Below are 16,935 nucleotides of genomic sequence, written 5' to 3'. Positions count from 1 at the left end.
GGTAGAAGATCAATAACCACTTGGATATCTGGAGAAAACATTCCAGGCAGGGGGAGCAGATACGACGACTCTAAGGAGGGACCATACTTGGCCTGGTTAGGAAATGGCAAGCAGGGGAAAGTGGGTTGTCCAAGAACCTTGTGTTACCTTGCAAGTTTAAAAAGCAACCAAAATTGGTGATACACCCAAGGCAAAAATATTCAAAAGTATGAATTATTAAAAAATTCTGGTTACCATGTTTATAAAAAATGTGTTTCAGATGTTTTATGTTCATGAGAGTGTGTGTCTGTAATTAGTAAAGTGATATAAATGCAGGGAGAGGGAGGGAAAGGGTTTTAATTGTGGTTCCCCTAACAAGTTAACTAACTTTAGGTATATCGTTTTTAAAATTCTATGGGTAATGTTACTGTACTGCCCACCCAGTCTTCTCTTTTCTAACTTTCTGTTCTTGCTTATTTTAAAGCAATTTTATTTAGGAGTATTTCAAACACTGTTTATCTTAAAAGGAATGTGCCATACAGTTTTTGGTACTGAGATTTTTTTCCCCCCACCAGGTATTTTTACTGTTGTTCCGTTATCAGTGTGTAAAGTCCTCTCATCATTTGTACTGGCTGTATAACATTCAATTATATAGCTTTCCATAATTTTGTCAGTCCTCTATTATTGAATATTGAGGGTTTTTAAAAATTGCAGTTATAAACACAGTTATCTCTTTTCCAACACCCTTACGGCTAAATACCATTGGTCTGTTTCAGGGTTACAACTATTCTATTTCTAGGGATAAAATGTAGCAGTGCAGAGTTGGGAAAAATAATCTTAACTTCGCCAAAGGTAAGACTTCAGCTTTGCCATTTTTCCCAGGGTTTCATCAGACTAGTTCCAGAGTCACCCAGATTTTCAGACGGGATGGGGAACTGTATATAAAGTACAATAAAAAATACATGGTCTTCAAAATATCTGTCCTCTGTGCCTCATAAACCTGTTACAGAGATCAAACAAGATGTTGAAACTAAAAGTATGTTGAAACTAAAGTTTAAGACCATAACTTTTTTCCGATCTTCCCATATTTGACAAACATGTGCCAGGTACTTTGCTAGGGTCTAGCTATAGTGATAAGTTATGGTCTCTGCCTGCAGGGAAAATAGAACCTAATAGAAGAAACAAACTTTTTATTTTTTTATTAAATAAATGAGAACCACTCTGGGTGCTGAGAAGACAGGAGGACAATCTGTAGATGATTTGAAGTGAAGATCAGGGAACACTTGGAGGTGAGCCGACTCCTAAAGAACCAGGAGGAATTAATTATTAGGTAAGTTAGGAGGGGAAGGTAAGTTTAGCATGGGAAACAGCGTGCAAATACTTGTGGGGTGAGAGGTCTTAATACTTGTTTATTTTTTGTTGTGGGGAATATGAATAGTGTGGAAGATATTGAGAGATTGAAAGAAATAAAGTTTATGGAGATGTGCAATCATTAAGCGATTTCATTCTGCAATAATTTAAGGATTTTAAATGGGAGGTATTACATGGTAAAACTTGCTTTTAAAAGAGATCATTCTGGCAGCAATATGAAAGGGACGGAGAGACAAAGGGGAAGGAGAAAAGGGAAGAAAAATGAGCGGAGCAGATAGCTGGAATAATGTCCCAAAACATCACTTTTTTTTTTCCCCCAGGGGGAGTCTGTTTTTTTACCAGAACAAAAGTACTTGGCAATTGAGATACTTCTTTTATGGTCAAAAGCATTTATTGACCTCTTACTGTTTGTAGGAAACAGGTAGTATAAAGAGGTATGAAACATGGACCTTATAAACTCAAAGTCCTTCCAGGTAATGTGTGGTAGGCAGAATAATGGCTCCCCAAAGAGTACACACCCTGATTGTCAGAGCCTGTTACTATGTTACATGACGGAAGAGACTTTACGGATGTGACTCAGGCTATGGAGCTTTAGGTGGGAAATTACACCATGGACCCAATCTAATAATCAGTCCTTGAAAGTGGAGAAACTTTTCCCAGCTGTGGCCAGAGAAAGAGATGTGACAATGGAAGAGGAGGTCAGAGAAACAAACATGCAATGTGAGAAGGTCTAGATTGGCCATTGCTGGCTTTGAAGATGGAGAAAGGCGTTCTTGAGACAAGAAGGGTGGGAGCCCTCTAGAAGCTGGACAGAGCTAGAGGACAGATTCTCCCCAAAGCCTCTGGAAAGACAGCTCTGCCAACACCTTGATTTTAGTCCAGAGAGACCCATATCAGACTTCTACGGAACTGTAAGATAATTATTTCGTATTGTTTAAGCCACCAAGTTTGTGGTAATTTGTTACATCAGCAACCAATACACAATATAAAAAGGAACAACATAACACGGCAAGTTAAACACCCATGATGAACATTCCCTAAGGATACACCAAGCTGGGGTGAACATGGGGACAGACTGAAAGTGACAGTCCATGTTGTCTCTGCCTTTAGGTGGGTGCAGAACCTCTGCTTTATCTTAAAAACCCTTTCCTTATCTGCCCCTGGGAGTCATTCCTCAAGGCAGTGGAATACCTCATAAATTTTCACCCACTCTTCCAAACCCCGGCTGTTACACAGACAAGAGTTCTCCATTTTCCTGCCCTGGCCTAGATTCCCTCTGCTGATGTCTACTACTCTCTCAGTGTCTGAGAAGCCCCACTTAGGGGCCGGGCATCGCTGCTGACTCTACATATAGCTTCCATCATAACTGCTCTGTTTCCCTAAATACTAAATACTCCAGTCTCTAAATGCTCCACATTACAGTGTATCCAAACTTATTCTGTAGTCATGGGTGCCCCTCTCTGCTTGATATGCTATTGATGTGGAAAAAACTGCTCACCTATTCAAGTTGCTGATGACCTATATTTCTCTCTTTTTTTTTTTAATTGATGAATGTGCTTTTATTTGCATTTTGGTCCCCAATATCACTTTCAGCCCACTTGGTTTCTTTAATTGAACTTCTTTTAGGTGTTAGTATCTAATTTGGAATTCCTTTAGCTGTGTATTTTTTCCTTAGTGTTTCCTATGATTGTAAATTCCATGTGGGCAGGTAACACCGACTGCCTTGTTCTCGGCTGTGTCCCTAGAGGAGAGTCCCTTCCCTACGGATACCTATAGTATTTAAATAGCTTATGCTTATGACTGGTGGTTACCTAGTTCTGCGATTTTTATTTCCACGTATTTCTTATCGATTCCTTCATATCACAGTAGTGGTCAGTACTACGCGGTGCACCCAGCAACAGCTTGGGGTTGCGATTGTCCCTGGAGGGGACTAATCAGACTAAATGTTAAATTCTGACCATTTTGAGCACCAAGGAAGGTACCTGCTATGGGGTTGAACCTGAGGTGGCGCTGTTGTGCTTTATCATGACTTTCCGTTTTCACTTGGATTGAAGTCTCCTTTATACCTACCTGCCCGTCTACCAATCGATCACCAGAGAAGGAAATGAATAAGTAGATCAGCAACAAGTCCAGCTTTTACAATTTCAGCAGAGGTTTCCGGCTGGCTAGTGTGTGGTGAGCCCCAGAAACCTCAGTGCCCACAGACTTCCCTTTGTGGGGAGCCAGCCCAAACTCCATCCTTTGCTGGCAGTCACGCCCCACAGTAGGAAGGAGGGACTGAGAAGCATTTCCTTGAGGCTGGCACACCTGGCCCTACCCAAACCGGTCTTTTTTTTTTTTTTTTTTTTTTTTCTTCTTTCTGGCTGGGCCAGTTCCATCTCAAACCAGGACACGGTAGTGAATGGGGGTTTGAGAGTACGAAGAGTGAGTGGGTGGGGGAAAATGGCAACACAGCTAGGGGTGGACTTTGGCTTTTGGAAAGAAAAAGAGGGAGGAGGCGGGGATTGGGATGGTTGTGAGCAGCTGTCTGTATATCATGTGAGCAAACAATAATCACCAGACGAATGAATCTGCATTTCTTTGGACTAAGCATCTTGTCGGTTTTGGCTTCTGTTGTTTTTATGACAAGAAACTGAACTTGCGTCAGCAATTTTGGCAAAGAGCAGCCCCAGCCAGAAAGCCTAGTGAGGAGGGGCCTTTGTGTGTTCCTGGAGAGGGGGCGGTGGGGCGGGGGTAGGTAGAAACAAGCAGGGTATAGGAATTACTTGTCACAGGACTGTATCGTCATTTAGATGTGTGGCCTTGGGCTCACTGCTCTCACCTTCAACTTTCTCATCTGTAAAGCAGGGTTGTGGTTATTTAAGTGAGGTAATTCTTGTAACCACGGTTAAAAACTGTACAGTGGGATATGCTGCTCCCATTTGACAGAATTTGTTTTCTCCTAATCTGTCTTCTCTTTTTCTGTCTCTTTCCTTTGTCACTCTCAATCCCTCAGCCTCAGCCCCTTTTTGTCTCCTTTCTTTCCCTTTCATTTCTGTGATCATGGCCTCCTTCTGTTATGAATCCTTTCCCATCTGAATTTCTCATACATTTCAGACCAAGCTTTCTTCCCACTACTTAGTGAGAGCCATCAGTTGTGGAAATAAAGGCTACTGTGATGTGCAGCACACCCACATTGAAATGCAGCTGGAAACAGGACTTTGTGCTGTCAACTTCCTTTACCCTCCTCGGTCACCAGACTCTCCGCTCACAGCCAGCTAGGGGCTATCCAGGTCTTTAAGTGAGACATGACAAAGTATTCACTTCAGTGACAGTCATATACTCTCTTTCTTCAGTACCGTCATCACTATATGAGTATGCTAAGGCTGCCATAACAAAGCACCACAAATCGAGTGGCTTAAACAAGAGAATTTTGCTCTCTCACAGTTCTGGAGGCTAGAAGTCTGAAATCAAGGTGTCGGCAGGGTTGGTTCTTTCTGAGGGCTCTGAGGGAAGGATCTGTCCCAGGACTCTCTCTTTGGCATATAGATGGCTATCTTTATGTTCATATGGTATCCTCCCTGCACGTATGTCTGTCTTCAGATTTCCCCACTTTTTGAGGACACCATTTATATTGGATTAGAGTCTACCCTAATGACCTTGTCATTTGATTACCTCTATTAAGTCCCTATTTCCAAATAAGGTCGCATTGTGAGGTACTGGAAGCCAGGACTTTCAACATGTGAATTTTGGTGCAGCATACTTCAACCCATAAAAATGACTAGTTCTTTAATTATGCCCACGCTCAAAGTCAGTTGAGCATCACATCTATTTCAGTTGTTTTCTGCAGAAACTTTGTTTCCCCACCTTTCCTAACCCCTCACAACCAACTCCTGTAAGCTCTGGGAGTTATGTGATTCCGCATCTGTTTTTGTTTTAACCCAAGTGTGCTATGTTCCTATTGTTACGGTAACAAATTACCACAAATTTGGTGGCTTCAAACAACATAGATTTTTATCTTTCAGTTCTGGAGGTCAGAAGTTGGAAAGGGGTAGGCAGGCCTGTGTTCCTTTTGGAGGCTCGGGGGAAAAATCTGTTTCCTTGTCTTTTCCAGCTTCTAGAGACTGTTGCATTCCTTGGCTTATGACTCCCTTCCTCATTTTCAAAGCCACATCAAGTCTTTCTCACATCCCATATGCCAACACTGACACTTCTGCCTACTTCTTCCACATTTCAGGATCCTTGTGATGGCATTTGACTCACTGGATAATCCAGGATAACTTTCCTACTTTAAGGTAAGCTGATTACTTCCATCTGCAATCTTAATTCCCCTTTGCTAGTTTAACACTATTAAAAACTAACATATTCATAGTTCTGGAGGTTTGGACACAGACATCTTTGGGGGACATTACCTGCCTGCCATGCTGAGTTTTCAGTGATTGGGTTTTCTTTCTTGGGTTTGTTGTTTTGTTTTTATTCTGAGGGATGAATGTTTTGCTTGCTATGTGTAGTAAAAACCTTGATATCCCTTTTCATAGAGAACAGCAGCATCCTGCCTAATGATAGAACTAAAAATGTGTCCCTATTGAGCAGAAACCTAGGTACCATGATAGTTCCCATGTAACACTGTTAAAAATTACTTGCCATCCTCACTTACACTTTAACATTACAGTTTAATCCTTTATACTCAATTAATTTGTGTCGGTTATTTTCCTATAAAAATTTATTTCAGACCCAATGCTATTTTTAAGGGTGAATTTAGCTATTTATTTATTGAACCAGTGTATGAATCCCGAAATGTGCCAGGCATTAGTTTAGGTGCTAGGGCTACAACAATGAAATGAATATGAGATGAAGAAAATAGACAAAGTCCCTAAAGTCTTATTTTCATGAAGGTTTCATGCTTTTTCTTCTAACTCTGTCATTTCATTTTTGTCCTGGCCACCAGCTGAGGTCTGAGTTCCCCACCATGCCTTCTGACTTTAGATGTGGCCACTGCTCTGTGTCTGTTTCTTTGCTGTGCTCATAAAGGACATAAAGAAGCTGATTGTGCCCTGAAGGAAATTACTGTCTAGCTGGGAAGAAACAGATAATGATAAGCAAACTGATTAAGTACTGAATAAATAGATTATGTATTCAGTGCTCTATACTAGCATATCATTTCTTTGACACAGTTTCTAATGGGGGAAAATGAAAGTAGAAGGGAATGAACGTACAGAAAGGAAAAGCGGCTAATTGCACAGACACCAATGTGGAGTGGAGGGATTCTGTCCTGAATCCAGGAACCTGAAATTTGTTTTAATCTCTGGCACTGGTTTTGTGGGCAAAGAACAATGCACTTATCTCCTTAGTTATTTTATTATTATTATTTTTTTCCTTAGAAAATAAAGGGTTGAGGTAATGTGGGGACAGAGCCAGGAGTGCAGTTTCCAGGCTCTCGGTACCACGTGGAAAGGTGCTGGCTCAGGTAGTAAATGGCCATCAACTGTGATTGGATGGCCATCAGCTGTGGCTACTTGGCCGTCAGCTGTAACCAGTGAGCCATTGGCCACTAATATAACTGCAGTGGCTACGCTAACAGAAAAATGGGGTCTAGCAAGAAGATGGTGGCTGGCAAGCTCGGATTGCAGTTGGCATGGCGGATTGCAGCTGGCAAGTGGGGTTGGTTGGCAGAGAAGCGGACAGCAGACTTTGGATCATGTGGCTCCTGCCTCCTGTGTCTCCAAGCCAGCCACCAGCGAGACTATAGTAGTATGACTCCCCTACCTATGGCTCCGTGGGTGTTCCTTTTTGGCTTCACCATGTCCTGCGTTCTTATGTGGGGAGCGGGACCAGAGACCCCGCATGACACCCCGCATGACAGGTAGCCTAGGAAACCTCAGGGGATTCTTCCAGGCTTAAAAAAATAAGTCTTTTATTTTTTAACTTCTAATAATTTCTCTGAATTTCCTGGACAGAATAATAATGAGGAGCTAGGGTAGAGTTTAGTCACCTCTGGATAAGGAAAGGAGAATGGGACGGAGTGAAGGGTTCCTCTCCACCCCTTGACTTCAGCTTCTTTTCCTGAAGTTACTCTTACTCCCTTTGCTCCTGTGGCCTTCTTCACTACTTTCGCCTCTCTGTAACTCCACCTGAATTGGGCTGGGTAGATTCCAGCTTTATCACGATGTGAATACCTCTTCCCAAGGGTGATTCTTCAGGGAACAGAAGGATTCCCTGATGATCATGCTTTCAATAGCCCTCATGAGTCTCAGCTGTATCCCAGCTTCTATGCATTGTATGCCCCCCAACTCAATCTGTTTTCTCATGGATAATAAATAATAAGCCTTCTTGGCACTGCAGTAGCAAGGTATATTGACAACCAATTCCTAACAATTGCCATGCTCAAAGCAACTTGAAGATAGTGATTGCGTTTTTCAGGCCTACACTTTTATACTTTTGTGGACTAAATTACTGGCAAGAATTATAAGTGAAAAGGAGTCTTGTTTTCATGTTTCTTTCTATAGCAGTTAATATCTTATAGCCTCAGCCATCATAAACTGCCTTATCTTTACGTATTTAACAGTGGTTCTTAAAGTTGTCAGGTAACAAAATACATAGAGATATGGTGCTATTTCTAGAATGTTGACCTAAATTAAAATGATTTTATGTATATAATTCTAAGCTATGTGAGAATTCTATTAAGAACAAATTGTAGCAGATGACAAAGGTTAAGGAAAGTGTGTTTCAAAATGTACATTATGGCAAGAGTAAAATCTCAATAATACACATATAATACTTGCATTTTAAGCCAGGTAGTTTTCTGGAGAAAACTTCAAAATCATTAGCTTTTTTCTTATAATCAGTTGTTGAATGATTTAACCAGATGTACTATATATTATTGTACATCAGGTAACTGCAGGGCATTGAGCAACTCCAGGAGACACTGTTTATGTTATAATCATATGATGCTTATCAAGTGTATGATGAAAAGTATTTGCCAAAGATGGTCATTTGTAGTTAAGAGAAGATGATCCTAAGCACTTTTTTCCCCCTGAGAATAATTAGCTATCAGGGCCAATTGTACGTTGAAGCCACCCCTAGTTGGTGTCATTAGAGTCAACTTCTCCCAGGTTCCTCTTAAGTCAGATGGGACTGGATGGGCCGAGACAGGGAGCCTCCATGCTGTATGATGCTCCTTCAGCCTGGGCCCAAATCTAGTGCTGCCTTTGGCCAGGTAGAGGCTACGGCAGCAGGAAAGGACTTGTTTATCTGAGTAGTAGAAGTGACAGGCTTGGCTTGTTCAAGGAAGGAAGAAAGGGACTAGGGGAATGCTGAAACTCTATCTTGACTGCCTTGTTTTCCATCAGATTTATAAGCAGATTCCACAAGTGCAGTCAATCTGATCTGAAGCTGCCCCGCCTCCTACTTCTGTGGTCTTTCCCCCTAGGTCTCCATGCCTGACCTTTAGCAGCCCCTGGGGCTGATATCTTAGTACGAGTCAAAATGAGTTCTGGTGGAGGAAGAAGAAAGAAGCAGAGTAGTCACTAGATAATTCTCAAAGCCTTATAGTTTTACAGTGAAAATACAACTAGAGTGTAAAGTCTCTAGTCTTCAATCTTGGACATATATGGGGTAGATTTCCAGAGGCTAGTCGAGATACAAAGGCCTGGAAGGTAGAAGAAACAATGAAAGTACATGCTTATTACAAATTCCAAGAACTAGGATCTTCCTCCTTACCCTCATTCCTGCAAAACTTAACTGAATAAAAAGAGAGCAAATATCCAGTCAGCCTCAGGAATGGTGGAAAATTGTAGTGAAAGAGCACCAGACGGAGATTCAACATACACAATACTAGTCTTACCTTAAGTGCTACTTAGCTGTTGGGAGATACCTAAATTATGTGACTCAGTTTCCTCATCAGTGAGTTATGGAATAGGTTTTTCGGCTGCTTTCAAAGGGCTCTCTGGTTGTGCACATTTAGAATTCTAGGGCCTCTGCGGAGCTCACATTGCATTTCATAGTGTGTTTGTCAGGCAGAATAAGAAATGGAGGGCCGGGTTGCTGTTCTTATTGTTTCTATAGCAGAGAGGTATGACTACAGTGGCACAGACGATTTACAGTGTGGGAAGAAAATGGCTTTTTGACATTGAGTTGAAGTTGCTGTCTTTGCATTCCTTCTTGAAGCCCAAGCAGCTCCCACAATCCCAAATTACCTTGGTTTCATGCCCTGTCTTTCATGTCCTCACCCATGTTCCATTCTTAGGATGATCTAATTATGAACTAATGATCTCAGGAGGTCCTGCATCTTATTAGATCTCTGATTTATGTTCTGACCCTGGGCAAGTCACCTTTTCACTTAGATCTTAATTTCCACATGCAATATGAGGTTGTTAAAACAGCCATGGATTATTCTGAAGTGGCTTTGTCTTATTAAATTGAACATAATTTTCAAGAATAATTTAATTTTTCAGGATTAGGCAAAAAGAAATGTAGATAAACCACATGTGATTTTATAATTATCTATAAATCACCTCCCCTTCACCACCACATCTGTCTTTCTAAGTATGCTCTTCTTGGGCTGATATTAAAATTGATTAGTTTTAATTCACTGAGTTAACATTGACTGGGAAATAGAGGCAAGTTGACTTAAAAACAAAAGTACAAGCTTGATTATCTACAAACAGATTAGAAATAAAGATTTGAGAGTATTAGCAAGGCCACAGGTTGTGGTTTATAGATCTTCAGATAGTGTGTGTTATAAATGGCTCACAAAAAGAAGTTCAGTGAACCCTGGATGGAAGTTTCTGTGCTAGACGGAAATCCCCATATCTTTATATCTGATTTATGGGGTTCAACAGCCATACTGGGGGTTGTAACTTTGTGGCTTTTATTTAAACCTCAACTAAACTTATTTTGGGTACCCAAAAAGCAGCAGTCTCTGTAGCTTAGATATGTAGAAGAATTAATGTTGATCAAATTTAGAGACATGATGCTTTGGATATTCTCTCTAGTTCCATGAATTCATGGCAACCTGAGAAATTTAGAACAACTCAGAGCTGTCAAAGAAAAGTGGGTTCTGACACTCAGAGCTACAGAATGCGGTGCTCTATAGTCTGTGTACTTAGCGAGATATGAGCAAGATCAGTATGTCATGGTACTACATATATAGATAGCATGTCTGGTCATCCTTTAGGAGGCATGTATTTTCCAACCTGTTCTAGAACTGATTTTCTTAGAGGCAGACATTCTGTGGTATCACCATATCATACAAAAATTTTTGCTTAATCTTTTAAGGCCATGAAATGTAAATGTTATCATCAACAACAAAAGTACTGAGATTGAATGAAGTACATTGCAACTACAAAATATCATTGAAAGAAATTAAAGAAAATATAAATAAATGGAAAGACATCCTATTTTCTTAGGTAGGAAGACAATACTGTTAAGATGGCAGTACTCCCCAATGTACGTATACACACATGTACATATGACGTCTGATAATTAAATTCACGAACTTGTTGCAACGATGTTGCTAACCTCTTTTGATATCAGAGGGATTATTCATTATGAATTTGTACCAACTGGAGAAACAATTAACCAAGTGTACTATTTGAAAGTGTTGAAAAGGCTGAGTGAAAAAGTTAGATGACCTGAACTTTTCATCAACAATTCATGGCTCTTGCATCAGGACAATGTACCAGCTCACATGGCACTGTCTGTGAGGGAGTTTTTAGCCAGTAAACAAAACACTGTATTGGAACACCCTCCCTACTCACCTGACCTTGCCCCCAATGACTTCTTTCTTTACCTGAAGATAAAGACAATATTGAAAGGAAGACATTTTGATGACATTCAGGACATCAAAGGTAATATGACGACAGCTCTGATGGCCATTCCAGAAAAAGAGTTCCAAAATTGCTTTGAAGGGTGAACTAGGCACTGGCATCAGTGCATAGCTTCCCAAGGGGAGTACTTTGAAGGTGACTGTAGTGATACTCAGCAATGAGGGATGTAGCACTTTTTCTAGGGTGAGTTCTAGAAGTTAATTTGACCTCATACATATATATGTATATATGTATGTATGTAATACACACACATGTGTGTAATATATATATATATATATATATATATATATATATATATATATATACATACACATATATATATACATGTATATATGTAATCACTACCAAAATTCCAGATGGCTTTTTTTTTCCCCCAGAAATAGTCAAGCTGATTCTAAAATTCACATAGGAACACAGGGGACTTAGAATATCTAAAACAATCTTCAAAAAGAGAACAAAGTTGGAAGACTCGTACTGAATGATTTTAAAACTTAATGTAGAGTTAAGTAATTAAAACTGTACTATTGGCATAAGGATAAACATATAAACTAATGAAATAGAATTGAGAGTCCTGAAATAAACCCATATGTGCCTATAATTATTTAATTTTTGACAGGGTGCTGAAACAGTTCATTAGGGGAGGAAGAATCTTTTTAACAAATTGGCCTAGGACAACTGAATATCGAGAAACAAAAGAATTAAGTTGAACCCCTGCATCACATCATATGCAGAAAATAACTACAAATGGATCAGACCTAAAAGTAAGAACTAAAACTATAAAATTCTTAGGAAAAAACGTAGATGTTAATCTTTGTGATTTTGGATTAGACAATAGTTTCTTTGCTATGTTACCAAAAGCACAAGCAACCAAAAAAAAAGAAAAAAAAAGATAAATTGAACTTTATCAAAATGAGAAATTTTTTATGCTTGAACACTATTGAAAATGAAAAAGTAACACAAAATGGGAGAAAATATTGCAAATCATGTATCACATAAGGGTTTAGCATAAAGGACATTCACAACTCAACAATAAAAGACATATAGCCCAATTGAAAAAACGGGTAAAGGATTTGAATAGACATTTCTCCAAAGAAGATATAAAAATGGCCAATGAGCACGTGAAAGGATGCTCAGTATTATTAATCACCTGGGAAATGCAAATCAAAACCACAGTGAAATACCCATTTCACATCAGTTAGGGAGGCTAGAATAAAAAAGACAGAAAACAAGTGTTAGCGTGAATCAGTAGTGGATGTGGTGAAACTGGTCCCCTTAGAAATTGCTGGTGAGAATGCAGTCACTTTGGGAAATAGGTGGCAGTTCCTCAAAATTTATACAGTTACAATATGACTCAGAAATTCCATTCCCAGGTCTGTACCCAAGAGAAATAAAAACATATGTCCATACAAAAACTTGTGAAAGTCATACCTGCATTATTCATAATAGTGAAAAAGTGGCAACTTTTCCAGTGTCCATTGCTTGATAAATGGATAAACAAAAAGTGGTGTAGCCATACAGTAGAATCTTATTCAGCCACAAAAAGGAATGAAGTACTGATTTATGCGACAATATGGATGTGAGGGTTAATTTTATGTGTCAATTTGCCTGGGCTAAGAGATGCCCCGATAGCTAGTAAAACATTATTTCTGGGTGTGTCTTGTGAGGATGTTTGTGGAAAAGATTAGCATTTGAATAAGTAGACTGAGTAAAGAAGGTCTGCCCTCACCAGTGTTAGTGGGCATCATCCAATCTTTTGAAGGCCTGAATAGAACAAAAAGGTGAAGGAAGGATAAATTCTCTCTCTTTTTGAGCTATGATGTCCATCTTTTCCTGTCCTCTGACTTCAGAGCTCCTGGTTCTCTGGTCTTTGGACTCTAGGAGTTAAACAGCAGCCCCTGGTTCTCAGGCCTTCAGCCTTGGGCGGAATTATAGCACCTGCTTTCCTGGTTCTACAGATGGCAGATTGTGGGACGTCTTAGCCTCCATAACTTTGTGAGCCAATTCCTATAATAAATCTCTCTCTCTCTCTCTCTCTCTCTCTCTCTCTCTCTCTCTCTCTCTGTATATATATATTTTATTTATTTATTTATTTATTTATTTATTTTTATTGGTTCTGTTTCTTTAGAAAACCCTGACCAACACAATGGATGAACCTTGGAAACGTGCTAAGGTGAAAGAAGCCAGACACAAAAGGCCACAAATGTAAATGAAATGTCTAAAACAGGCCAATCCATAAAAAGAGAAAATAGATGAGTGACGGCCAGGGGCTGGGCAGGGAGAGTGGCATTGAGGAGTGACTGCTATTGGTATCAGTTTCTTTATGTAGAGGATGAAAATATTCCAAAATTAGATAGCAGTGATGGTTTCACAACTTTGTGAATATACTAAAATCCACCAAATTGTATATTTTAAAAGGGTGAATTTTATGGTATGTGAATTATATCTCAATCAAAAACCAAAGACAATATTAAAGGTAATTCTAATTTGGGAAAAAAAAAATTTACGAGAATCTACCAGGGAGGCAGTATATATAGTACAATGTAGGAACGTAGATTCTAAAGCTACACGACCTGGGTTCAAGTTCCAAATCCGTGCTTACTAGCTGTGTGATCTGGAATAAGTTATTTAACCTCTCTGTGTCCCAGTTTCTTTATATGTAAAGTACTTAGCACAGTGCCTAACATATGGTGAGTGCTACAGAAATGGTTGCCACTTTAACTGTACTCCATAAAATGTACGAGGCCATAGTAGGAAGCAAAAACCAGTATCCAGGAAGCTGTGCTGAGCATAAATGTCAGTTAAGGAGGAGCACGCTGGAGTCCAAAGCAGGTTGCTACATTTGGTTTATTATTTGAACTCTGCCCCATCTGACTCAAGGAACTGGTGAGTGGAAAATGAAGGAGGAATAATATGGATTAAGGATACAATACCTAAATTTAACCTTCTTACCAGGGTCCTGGAGAAAGGTCCAAAAATATGTTAGGGGAGACATACAGAGGAGGGAACCAGAACAAGGGAGGGTGAACCGTACAATTATCCCATATGACTTTCAACAGTCTTGAAGGTAGATATTATTGTCTCTACATTACAGATGGAAAAACAGAGGTTCAGAAAGTTAGAATTACTTACACACAGTCATGATGAATGGTAGAACTGAGATTCAAATAGAAGCCCAACTCCAAAGCTCCTTCTCTTATCACTAACCCCTAGGAAATTATAGGCAGGGTAGAGATAGGACAAAAACTTGTGAGATTCTGGGTCTGCCACGATCCAGGCAGGGAGATGAAAGTCTGGGGAGTTAGAGTCTAGGAAGAGAAGTCCAAAGTCTGCGACATCCACCTTTAGTGTAAGTATGTGATATTTTAAATTCAAAAACTCTGAAGCAATTTATAAACAAACAAACAAACAAACAAACAAACAAACAGGAGAGTGGAAACTTTAAGATTTGCAAAAAGCAGATGCTTTGCAGAAGGAAGGTGTGAAAATTATAGTAGAAGCCTAGGTAAGATGTACTGTAAGGACACGTTAAACTTAGATCTCGGGAAAGGATTCTCTTATTCTTGTGTGATGTACAGAAATGAGTGTTCTAATTATTGTATTATACTATGATATTGATTCTGCATAGGATGAAGTTCTTATACAAAAGGAGAGGTCATTCGAAGATGTCATAATTTGAAGAATAATAATATAATTGTTATAGGGATATTTTTATTCCTATAATTATGGGAATAATTAGTAACAGCTACTATTTACTAAATGTTAGATATTGTTCTAAATATTTAATTCTTACAAGGACTCTGAGTTAGATAATATTGTAAGCCTAGCTTAACAGATGGGAAAACTGAGGTTTAGGAGAGATTAAGTAGCTTGCTCAAGAGGACACAGCTAATTAGAAGCAGAGACGGTTATACTGGATTTCAGAAATGCACTGGGCTATGCTTCTGAGACTTGTAATGAAAATTGAAAGTGAGCTGAGTCCTAGGAATATGCCTTTTTGGCTTTTATTGTGGAAGATATAAAAGACCTTAAGGAAAGAAGTGTCTAAAAACAGTATCTTTCTCATGCATATGAATTCAGAGCAGGGAAGTAAAGGACAGGGAGATGCTGAGGTTGGAATAACTGTTGGCTCCATTAAGATAAGAAAGCCGCTATAGTAGAATTGCGAACTTCTACTTAAGAAAATACATGCCCACACACCTCACTCATCCACATGCACATCTGCACGCACATACAGTGGTTCTGCACTTTTTGCTCATTGAATTTGTTTTCCAGCTATTCTCTCTCAATATTTAGCAAACATGTCCTTTGGTACTTTCATTGTATTACACCTATGTAAAGAGGAAAGGGATTTTATCACATTTACGCCAATGCTTTGAAGGAAAGCCACACTCTGGAGAGCATTGTGGTGGGGCAGTCGTAATCAAAATTAGAGAACCTCAAGTACAATGTGACAGTCAGAAAAACTAAGCTGGAACCCTTGATTGGAAAAGTAATTATGGTACACAAATGAATTCTTGCCAGAAGAGGATCTTGTAACTACTACCATTGAAGAGCACTTTACATTCTCATTAATTCTCATTGGAATCCTCTGAGGTAAGTGGGCGTGATTATCTCAGTTGTATAGATCAGGAAACCAAGGCTTTACAAGGTTGAAATAAGTCCATCCTGCAGCTGTGCGTTCCTTCTGCTATACCACAGTTTTGGAGATGACACATTAACTTTGTTCCTGGCAGTTCCAACTTGACTACAATTAGGAAAGATATAATGCCTTTAGCAATAAGGAAGAACTCGTTAAACCGCCAGGCTTCACCTTGACTTTTGGCCAAGAGAGTCGTCTGTCAAAGAGTCCTCTTTGAAGCCATAAATCTTTACTTAGTGATTCTCCCTTTCTTTGATTTTGATCACTAGGTCTTTAGAAAGCTTTTTTCTTTCTCCTTCTGTATTCTCTGTCACCCTCAGCCAGTTTTCTTCTTTTGATGTCTCTGCTTTCAAATGGTTCTGCCTTCCTACCTTTCTTGCTTTCCATTTTCTCATTATAAACTAATTAAAGCTTAATTCAGCCATACCTATCTGGTCCAGCTATGTGACTACTTCCCAACCTGGGAGACAGCTGAAGAAGGGAGGGAGGAAGAGAGAGACTGGTGATATACATTGATTGTCTGGAATTGTCCTGGCACTGTACTAGGTGTTTTACATAAATTATCCCATATGACTTTCAACAGTCTTGGAAGGTAGATATTCCAGCCTCTACATTACAGATGGAAAAACAGAGGTTCAGAAAGTTAGAATTACTTACAGTCATGATGAATGGTAGAAGTGAGATTCAAATAGAAGCCCAACTCCAAAGCTCCTCCTCTTATCACTAACCCCTAGGAAATTATAGGCAGGGTAGAGATAGAAACAAAAACTTGTGAGTTTCTGGGTCTGCCACGATCCAGGTAGGGAGATGAAGGTCCAAGGGAGCCTTCAGAATTTGAGAATGGTGAGGTGGAATAACTGGTTGAGGGGACTTGCCACATGGCCTGCTGCTTTTCTGGTATGACTCATTTCCTGCTGTTCTCTGCTGTTTTTCACTGTCCTCAGGAAACGAACAGGTATCCTGGTCCCTAAACTAGGAAGAGAAGGAATGGCATGGTCAGGTGATAGGCTCCAGGTAACCTGATGAATTACCTACCAAACCATAACTAGAACTTCAAAGCCTGACTCTGTTAAGCACCAGGTCAGTGCTGAAGCCACTTTCTCCAGCTCACAGGCTGCCGGGCTCTGAAGCCCTCACCCA

This window comes from Rhinolophus ferrumequinum, chromosome 10 (assembly GCF_004115265.2).
Source record: "Rhinolophus ferrumequinum isolate MPI-CBG mRhiFer1 chromosome 10, mRhiFer1_v1.p, whole genome shotgun sequence".
Taxonomy (NCBI): Eukaryota; Metazoa; Chordata; class Mammalia; order Chiroptera; family Rhinolophidae; genus Rhinolophus; species Rhinolophus ferrumequinum.
Note: the sequence above shows the minus strand (reverse complement) of the source record.